The following is a 9367-nucleotide window of genomic DNA, read 5'->3' on the forward strand; positions in this document are numbered from 1 at the left end:
AGATGAAAGGCTAGTATGCACTGCAGACAAAATCAGTTGTCAGCTGGCTGCCTCCTGATGGGAGAGCTTACTTGTCCCCAGGGAGCTCATATGACAATGTGATACCCAACCAGGGGCCCCTGTTTTCTTGAAAACGACAAGCAAGAGCCACCCGCTAAACAGATACTCCTTCACAGAGCCCCTGCTTCTTCACGGGACTCTTGGCAGAGCCCCATGGGAGGCACTGAGTGGGGTGGGGGGTTGCTTCCTGCCAGTTAGGCCCCTCCTCTATTGTGAGCCATTTGGCCATATATCAAACTTTTTCATGTCAATTTTTTCATTGCTTTTTATCATTTTCTTGCTTTAGTCTCCAATGAGTTGTGAAGCTGTGTTTACTTAAATTGTACATATGAGGTGGGGATGGGGTGTTTGCTGCTATGTTGGGTGGGGCCAGAGAGGAAGGCGGCACATTCCAGCCCCCTTGGATGTGAGGGCAGAGGGCTGTATGTGAGCATGTGTGGGTCTAACTGTCCACTGTTGTCAAGGACAGAGAATGGGGGGTGCTGGCCCAAGCTCCTTCACCAATAGACCAAGGGAGTCAGTTAGCCTCTTTGAGCCTCAGTTTACTTGTCTGACAAATGAGAATAAAACTAGCTCACTTCCCCCTCAGGACCATTGTGAGTATCAAATGAGCTAGTATCTAAAACAACCCTGAAATATTGATGGCTCCAGAAGCAAGGTGATGTTGTCACAACAGGGTCACCTCCTCTTCCTCGAAGGTGGAGAGACTGCAGCTTTCCCATGTTTTGTATTCCCCAAAGCACCTGGTACAAACCAAGACAGGTGGTCAATCAGTACTTGTTGAAGGGATGAAATAGAAGACATGGTCCCTGTCTCCATGGAATTGAAGGTCTAGCTGGGGGGCGGGTATGGGGATGAGAAAAACACAATGGAAGGAACTTAAGAAGAGTAGAGGGAGGCCCTTGTTAGCTCAGACACCTCTAATTTAGAATTCGTGATGCTTTCACAAGGCCAGAGAGGAGTTGGACCCTGCTGATGGGGAGACGTGCTGAACTAACTCTTAGTGGGAACAAGACAATAATAACAGGAGCTCCTCTGAGCGTGGGTTGCGCTCCAGATGGCAGAGGGAGTGCTGTACGCTTTGGCAACACCCGATTTTATAGGAGCAGTTAGCACGCCAATCATAAGCAAACTCTGACCTCATCTCGGAAGCAGCCAGTACCTTTCCTTGACTATACTTTGTTAATGGCCGTTCAGCGTGACTTCATGTATTTAAGGAACATAAAATTTTATTTTGTTAAGACTAGACCATTACTGGTCTCCCTTTGCCTCTTTCCAAACAGCTCAGATCCATTCACAGTCTTTAATACATTTAGTGACAGAGAGGATGAGACCAACTCTATCTCATTGCTCCCAGAGGAGTGGACATGGGCCCTCTCAACAGCAATCAGCGGTCCCTGGGGCCTGGCAGAGAGCTGCTGGCTGTTGGGGGTCCTGGCCAGCCACTGGGCCACGGTTGTCCCCTGAAATTGAGAGGGTTGAGCCAGATGAACCTCAAGGTAAGTGACTGCCATGCTGGACTCTCTTCGTTCTCGGTTGAGGAATACCTTAACCAGCCCTGGAGCAGTGTAACACCGGATGCTCCCTTTGTTGGCCAGTGTTTTGGCTGTGAGGAGATGTGGGCTCCACGGGCTTGAGGCAGAGGTGGCCCAGGTTGTTCTGACCATCCCTTCTGGCTTCAGTTGCTTGAGATTGGCCTTGGGCAGAAGGGGTATCCAGTTAGGTCCTGCCAATAGAGATAGGTAAGAAGAGGGGGCAGGGGCTAAGCGGACAGAGGGAAGGGGGCTGTCATCCATTTCCACACGCCGAGCCCTCAGGAGCTAGCTAAGGACTCTGCAGAAGGCCAGGCCAGGCCACCTCACCCCTCTGGGAGAGTGGCCTCCGCGTCCTCTTTCTGTGAAGCAGAAATAGGAGCAAGAGGTCATGGAGAAATGCAAAGGCACAGAATCCCAAGGTGTTTCTGAAGGAAGATTTGGCTCTTCCTCTGGACACCCCTTCATCTGTAGATCCAGCCTGGGCAGGAACTATGCCTTGGTGAAAGGTGAGTGGATGGATTTTGGTTCTTACTCTCCTCCCCACAGGACACCGTCATACAGTGAACAGCCTGCGGGCTCTCTAGGGGCCCTGGCTCGGATGGCTTCCCCCGTCTGTGTCTCCCTCTGTAGCCTCCTACTCCTCCCCCTCCTCATTTCCATTGCCTTCTCTCTGCAGACCTTCCCTTCTTCCACCCTTGGAGGCTTGGGTGGCATGCTGTTCAACCTTGTCTAGGAGGCTGGTGCTGGCCCCAGCCCAGGGGAGCAGAATGACATGTTGGTGCACAGAGGTAGACTGCAGCCTGGCAGCTTGCTTTCCCCAGCAGACATGAATAGGATATTCTCTAGGGTTTAGACCTCAGTGTCAAATACCTCTTGAAAAAGGAAGGCATAGGACCTTCCTATAGTCCTGACCCTAACTGAGGGAACAATTCCTGAATGCTAAATGATGAGCATGGCCTGATAGGCACAGGGTGAGGGCATCTAGAAAGCAGCCTGATGACTTGCTTATTCTCTCAAGGATACTCTCTCAGCAAGGAACATGGAGCCCCCTCGTGCGTCCTGTCCCACCCTGAGCTGAGCACTCCTTGTCCCAGAGTAGATTGAAGCTGCAAGAGCCTCCAGGTGGCCCTCAGCTACATGCCCAACCTGATAGAAAGTCATTAGTCATTAGTGAGCCAAAGCAAAGCAAGGGTGGTAGAGAGAAGGGGAGTTAGGCACCCAGGAATGTGAGGGGCTACATGCAGCAGATGGGATTTGCTCAGGCCTTGCAGGGCAAATCGATCTGGCAAGGCCTGAGCTCTCCAGGAACAGGCAAATGTGTGAGGCCAGGTCCCATGCACTGATCTGCAGCCACTCAAGTGAGGGGCTGGAGCTGGCAACACCTCCAGGTGGGAGACCTGGGAGGACGAGTTAGGATCCCCCGCAAGGTCAGAATTGCTAACTAGGTGCAGCAAGAGGGGTCCTGAGAGACCCCTCTGCCCAGTGATATCCTAGATAATTGAGATTCAACAGCCCCCCACCCCAGCCCAAGTTCCTACGATGCCCAGGGGACTGCATGAGACATCTACATCTAGTTTCCCTATTGAATCTTCAGACAGCCTTGCAACATTGCTGTTAGGACCCTCATCTCGTGAGTGAGGAAACCAAGACTAGAAAAACCAGCAATGTAACTGAGGTCACAAGCTGGGGAGACCTACTCTTTCCATGGCTCCTTGGTGCCTTAAATGGCCCCCCACCTCCAGGCCCAGAGCTAGCACGGGGATCAGGCTCCCAAGGAGGGTGTGGGCACACGCTGGGCAGATGGTCTTGTTCTGGACCCCACTCCGAGAGGGAAGCTGGGCATTATCAGTGGGAGGAGGCCGGTCTGGTCCTGGTGGACACCACTTCTGAGTTTCAGAGTCTGGGTGGCAGAGGAAAGCCAGATGACACTTCTGCCCTGAACACATCCCTGCTTTCCGCTCTTCGTGTCTTTACTCATACTCTTTCTTCTGCCAGGTCTGCCATTTTCTGGCTGAGGTTCTGGGCAAGTCTCCTCACGTATCTTCATACCTCTGTGTCCTTATCAGCAAAGTGAGGCTAATAACATAGCACAGTTGTGAGCAATTAAATTTGCTGAGTGCCTATCGTAAGTGGACTGCTTCATTCCAAGGAGCAGTATCTGCAGAGTTCTCTCCATTTCCTCCTATCCACCTGTTAAACATTCCACTCATCTTTTAAAGCCCAGCATAAACGACTTCTCGTTCCTCTTGGCAGAATCCATTTCCCTGATTTCTGTCCTGCTAGAAGCTTGGTAACAGATTTATTGCATGATTTATCGTAGTCTGGCTGTAATCAGTTGGGGATATATCTGTCCTTCCAGATAGTGAGCCCCTGAGGCAGGGGCTGTGCTCACCTCATTTGTTTGCTCCTCCCTGGCTCAGGAGGGGACAGCTGTTGGGACAGTTCTCAGCATCTCCAGACACGTGCCCTCTGGCTATGCCTACCTGGCTCCCTCCTCTTCTCAAAGGAGAGGCTTCTAGTCTCAAAGTTCCAGTTCCTCAAGGCCTCCTCATTCCCCAGCCTCCACGGCCTGCTTCCTTGCCTCTTAGAGAGGCCACCTGTGACCTTGATTGCTATTCTTTATTTTATTGACCCTCTCTTTATATGCCTGATAATGCAAATCACTCCATTTGCCTAGAAATACGTTTCTCCCTTTGTGTCACCATTTCCCCAGGCTTTTTTCTTCCTCTGTCCTTTCTTTCTCTAGTCTTCTAGAAAAGTCAGGTATTCATAACATTTCAAGGTGATTCCAGTTCAAGGCAGTTCTGAGACAGGTCTCCTCTATGTGGACTTCCACGTGGCTGTTCTTCTACCAAGTCTGCATGTACTTCTGCTTTGCTGCTTCCAAATGAACAGATTTGAGATGGCATGAAAGCAAACACCACCATATGGCACCAACATCATGGAGTGAAAGACAAAGTCAGTGTGTGTTTATATCCCGAGAACGGCAGAAATGGTGGCGTATTCTCCCAACTTCACTTCCTCTGCCTCCTGGGCAAGGCCTTTCCCACATGCCTTGCAGGGACTAAGTCCTGGCCAATGGATTAGAGCAGAAGTGATGGAGGGCGCTCTGAACCTGGCTCCAAGAACCTCTCCCACAATCTTCCATCCTGGCTGATTGTGGAGAGTCCAGCCGAGGCCTCTGGAACCAGGGAGTTGGCAGATTCCAGACTCCCAGAATCATGCTATAAGGAGAGCCATGCAATCAGCAATGCTTCGATTGATGCAATAGAAAGCAAGAAACTCTTATTTCTAAGCCGTTTCAATTTGAAGGTTGTTTACTACCATAATTACCCTACTCTGATTAATACAACTCGAAGAGTATTTGTGCAGCTCACACAGATGTACAGTTGACCCTTGAACAAAACAACACAAGGGCGAGGGAAGCTGACCTCCCATACAGTCGAAAATCCACACATAACTTTTGACTCCCCCAAAACTTAAGTCGTCCCTCGGTATCTGAGGAGAATTGGTTTCAGGACCCCTGGCAAACACCAAAACCCACAGATGCTCGAGTCTCTTATATAAAATGGCTTAGATCAATGTGTACGGTTGGCCCTCCACATTTGAGGACTCTCAACTATGAATCGAAAACAGTACAGGTATTTATTGGAAAATAATTGTGTATATTAGACCCATGCAGTCCAAACCTGTGTTGTTCCAAGGTAACTGGAGATAGCAAGAATAAAAAATAAATAGCCAAAGAAATCAAGTTGGGGGCAAAACAGATTAGGGAGGTAAGATGAAATCAGTCATAAAAGAAAGTTGAGAATTCTTGTAAATCTTACAGAAGTCAAGAAGAGAAAGACTAATATTCCAATGGACAAAAAGAGACAAAGGCCCTGAACAGATAACTTGCTGGTGAGTTAACCCCAAGAGCAATGAATACATGAAAAGATGCTCCTAAGTAATTAGGGAAAGGCAAATTAAAGAAACAATGAGATGCCACTTCAAACTCCCTGAATTGGCAACAACTAAGCATAGTGCATGATGATACTCAGTGCTGATGAGGAGAGGGAGAAACAGGAGCACTGTGGGTCAATTGATGGGCATGTAAATAGCTACGACTTCCTTGGACAATAATTTGATAATATCTAGTAAAGTTGAAGATGAACATTCCCTCCACCCAGCTATTTTACAGAAACTCTCACGCTTACGTGCCACTAATAGAGATAGGGTGCTAATTTGGCTTTGAGCTTCCTAGAAGCCAAAAAAAAAGAGGAGCAGAGGATTATTTACAAGATTCTCAATGCCTATAAGAGAGAGAGAGAGAGAGAGAGAGAGACAGAGAGAGAGACAGAGAGAGAGTCAGAGAGAGACAGAGAGAAAGAGACCAGTGACTCTGGCTTTCTAGCTATGAGGTCAGAGAGAATTTTCTCTTGTGGATTGCTCCTGGGAGAAATGTGTATTTTAATAGACAAGATCTTAGGCAACATCCCCATAATAAATAGCAAATTACATACAACTTACTAAGTTTCAAAGGACACGTACAGTTATATGAAACTTACTATTGATTATAGGGATGAAATCCAAGCTGAGGAGTAAAAGGCAATTCAGTAACAGCAATTACAGGAGAGTTCAAAGCCCTGTGGTCCAAGTATGTGCTCTCTGGTGACTTAGGATAGCCTGGCTTGATTCAGGAATGAGATTTTTAATATCACCAGGAACCCTCCCCACAACCACCATGATAACTATTTCTCTAAACCGAGCTTTGAATAGACTGAGTAGCAGAGAGCTCAGGTTACAATTTTGGGCAAGCTACCAGAGTGAAAACATCCTCTGCTGTTGATTTAAGGCATGACCATGAACTTTGCTGATGACAGAGGTAAGAAGATTGCTATCTTTTTAAGAGAGTTAAGGAATTCTCATCAGGAACAGTGTCTAGATAGATGGCCCCTAATCCAGAGGTGTGTGGAGGGAGTTTAAGTAAATAAGGGAAAGTTATATCAAGAAATGCACATAAACGCAGGCTGTGGTTGGTTCCTAAACACAAAATTTTGCAGTCAAAAGGAAACTAGACAATGACCACTTAGAGTTCTAGCTTATACTGCTTCTCTTTGGGAACTCATTGGCTTTCATTCGGAGAAGTCCAGATCATGGACCAAGAGCACAGCTCTGGTGCTTCTTGAGTAAGGCTTGGAGCCTTTAGGAGAATGAGTGGTTGCCGTGTCCTGTAGCCCAGTCTTTCTGGTTGTCATGACTAAAGCTGCCCAGATGAACCAAAAGCGTCCAGTCTCAGAGAGCAAGGAAGGGACTAGAAACCGGTTCTCCTTTATCCCATTTCACAAAGGGCCCTTCTCTGTCAGATGGATACTCTGGTGACTCCCAGAGTGGTGGTGTGGCCACCAGGGTTCTCAGGACACACATGAGCCATACTGAAGCCACACAATCGGCCCCAAAGTGGTTTCTTCCTAGGAATCAAAAGCAAGAGAGGAGGATCCATACTGGGAAGAGGGTGGATGGTTCTCAACTGCTGCCTCTGTTGGGTGGAATAGTGTGACAGAGATAATGCGGGGGAACATTGCCAACCCAAATCTGAGGCTTACAGAAAGAGAGAGCTGCCACCTCTTGCTAAACTTGAAAGCAGCAGGCTGGTAGGTTTGATACTTGGAGCAGAGAAGTTGCCCCTTTAGTGCGGACCAGACACTCTGCTTCAGGTCTAGCTGGTGGGTACCCAGCCAAAAGAGATAATAGACAATTTGCTGGAATTTGGGCCCACTGCTTAGGACAAAAGTTTAAGAGCTCTGGGAACAAAGAGGCTCTTCAAGACCTTTCCTGAGCTTTAGGAGGCAATCTTTAATCAATGACATCACCAGGTGAAGAAGATGCAATTGGGCTCTGCCCAGATGCCCTTCGCAAGTTCTGTGCACCTGTCCTCCAGCTCTTGTGAGCTTCTCCACTAAGAGTTTGCACCTATGAAGCCTACTCTTGTGTCACTGGATGCATTTCACTCAGACTCCTAGAGATCTGGTAGTGCTGAGAGTTTCTATCCTCTCGGGGCAGACTGAAGCAACTACCTGATTGGTGGAGGCACATGGCAGCCTAGTTTCCTTGTCTTGGGGGCGGAGGGAGGAAGATAAACTCTGTGGTATAATTTATGCTCCAAAGCTCTCTGCAGGATCAGACAGGAGCTGGGACTACGCCTGAAATCACACCGTTACTTAGCTTCCCCTTGTTTCTGTCCTGCTTTCCCCACTCCCTTCACTGGTTTCTCCTGAAAGCATTTTCTTGATAAATAACTTGCACATGAGTCCCCTTCTCAGGGTCTGCTCTTGGGAGACAGCAGGTCTACTAAGGGGGCTTTCTGGGGGCTGAGGCAGAACAGAGGAGGAGACTCGGGCTTCCACTGATTTTTCTCCCCACACCCTATTCCTCTCACTACGCCTAGGTCGAGGGCAGCAGGATCCTGGGGTCTTCATCCATTGTCAGCACTTCATGATGAAGCCAGGGACCTCTTCCAAGATCTGTGACAATCAGTCTATGGCCATGCTACCCTGAACAGGCCCGATTCCATCTCATCCTGGAAGCTAAGCAGGGTCGGGCCTGGTTAGTACTCGGATGGGAGACCACCTAGAAAGACCAGGTGCTGTAGGCATAAAAAATAAAAAAATAAGAGAGTATAAGCTGACAAGGTCCTTGCAATCTGTGAGGTCAACCAAGGGTTGCCTCACCTAAAAAAAAATTAAAAATTAAAACTTAAAAAAAAAAAAAAGATCTGTGAAAACCAGATTTTTGGGCTCTTCAGATATGAGTTGCTCATAGAGTGACACTGAGATGTAACTCATCCTGGCAATAGGGCTTCCTTCACTTTGCTTCTCTGGACTGCCCTGGTAGGCTTGCCAGGGGAGTTCTGGCTTCCCAGAGAGCCTCATAAAACAAGAATTTTATAGCCAGGGTCCCTGTTGCCCAGATAGAGAAAGTCAGACTGAGATCAAGTGGTCCCCATCAGTGGTGTGTGGCCAGAGAAAAAGCACCACTGAAGAGGTACTAAAGTGACAATCTGTCCACCTCTGCCACTCCCCGGCCCCGGCCCCGGCCCCGGCCCCGGCCCCAGACATAGGATGGTCCTGACCTTCTCCAGTGTCTTCACAGCTACTCGAGCAGACCTGCCAAGGTCATCCAGAGCTGACCTGAGGCTGCCAATAGGCAGAGGGAGTTTGAAGGTGAGAGGCTCCGTGAAGCCTCTAGAAAGCCCAGGTCACAGATACAGCGGTTGTTGCATCATCGAAGACACCAGCCCTTTGGCTGAACTGCGAGCCCATTTCCTGTCAATGTATGCTATGGGCTGCTATTGAGCAATAATGTGTCAGTTGGATCAGATGGGCCCCTTCAGTCACGATAACTTTTCCAGAGGTGTGGCCCATCGTCTAAGGCAGCTCGCCCACAGATGGGGCCAGCCGGGCCTTTTTGAGAAAGGCATAGCATTCCCAGCATCCAAGTCACTTCCAATTAGTATGACCAACTGGGTGCGCTGGCTGGGAAAGCTGGGACCCTGTATCCGAGGAGCCTCCCTCGAGCCAAACAAAGGATAGTAGATGCTGAAACTGGTCCTGTCAGGTTCCATCAGGTGCCAACATTCTCCAGGGGCAGGGCAGGCAGCCTGTCGCCTTGTTAACCAGCATCCGGCAGAAGCCAGAAATCCAAGGTTCTTACAAAGAGCATCAGCTTTATCTTCCCCAGTTGGGCGCAGCCCACCATCTCATGTCCAGAGCCACCTTCCCTCTCATCTCTGA

General features: G+C 48.8%; 1 pseudogene; it reads left to right on the forward strand.

Annotated features, from left to right (window-relative positions):
* The first annotated feature begins 8110 nt into the window (after positions 1 to 8110).
* Positions 8111 to 8229, forward strand: LOC112478024 (annotated as a pseudogene).
* The last annotated feature ends 1138 nt before the right edge of the window (positions 8230 to 9367 follow it).

This window comes from Pteropus alecto, unplaced genomic scaffold (genome assembly GCF_000325575.1).
Source record: "Pteropus alecto unplaced genomic scaffold, ASM32557v1 scaffold131, whole genome shotgun sequence".
Taxonomy (NCBI): Eukaryota; Metazoa; Chordata; class Mammalia; order Chiroptera; family Pteropodidae; genus Pteropus; species Pteropus alecto.